The sequence below is a fragment of the Quercus robur genome, chromosome 11 (genome assembly GCF_932294415.1).
Source record: "Quercus robur chromosome 11, dhQueRobu3.1, whole genome shotgun sequence".
NCBI classification, from domain to species: domain Eukaryota; kingdom Viridiplantae; phylum Streptophyta; class Magnoliopsida; order Fagales; family Fagaceae; genus Quercus; species Quercus robur.
In genome coordinates, this window is record NC_065544.1 from 36525944 (window position 1) to 36527140 (window position 1197).

Genomic DNA, 1197 nt, shown 5'->3' on the forward strand with positions numbered 1-1197 from the left:
TAAATCATAGTGTTCAAATTTCTAAAACAAAAAAACAATTACCAGCAACAGTCTGACGGTGGCAAAATGCATGCTTGACAGTGGGTGGTGGCTCTCTCGATCTCTCTTTACCCAATGACTTTCACTCTCAAAATTTGAGTTTTGCATTTTGATTTTGGAGAAAGGAAAGTGAGTTTTAGGTTTAGGGGAAGGAGATAGTGTCTGAGGAGATAGCGGCTGAGTTTTAGTTTTAGGTTTTAAAGAGGTATCAGATTTTGTAACGTGTATTTGGTGGGGAAAAAAAATCAAAACTTATAAATCATATTTAAAAAGCATAAGAAATAAATAAATAAATAAATGATGACGTGGAAAATTGTGGAAGCTTCAAAAACTTCGATTTTATATATATATAGACTATAGAATGAAAATTTCGCTCCACATAAAAGATGATCTATTCTTCTAAAATTTTGAATAAATATTTTTTATAATTATTCTTTTTGACATTATTCTTGATAGATAGAGCATAAAAATATTATCATTCAAATCAATAATTTTTTTAGGGAAAAAGTAATTTTTCTCCCTAATGTTTGGTATAGTTTGCTGATGCTCATTTTGGGAAGCCTAGGTAGAAAGAAGAAGTCCAGCAACATGGGTGAAAAAGAGTTAGTAAATAGATTAAAAAAAAAAAAAAAAAAAAAAAACTATTAAGCCCAAGTGGTAGGAATAATGGATCATAGGCCCACAAAATAAACAAATGGGTTTTGAGGAAGCAAATGGGCCTAAAGGAGCCCGGAGAGAGAGAGGTAGCAAACCCATGGGTAGTATGTGATGTAGTAAAGTAAGAATGGGTCACAGCAAGCCCGAAGTAATGCAAGTAAAGAAAGTAAGGGGTTGATGACAAGCCTATGAGCCTTAAGGATGAAGGATAAAGTAATTGGGTCAGGGAAGCCCAAATGAGTTAGTAAAAGCCCATGGGAATGCAGAATTAGAAAGGGCCGAGGATGCCCAAGGAAAGTAAATGGGCCAAGGATGCCCAGAAGGAAATAAATGAGACGCAGGAGCTCGCAAGCAATGTAGTAAAAATCTCAATGATCATACTAAGTCATTAAGAGAAGAATAAGCAGCAGACCCAAAGAAGCCCAGCAGGCTTGGGTCAAATGACATCACAGTAGAAATGGCAGAATAGTGCAACAAGAAATGCAAAGACTGCAGAAAAGA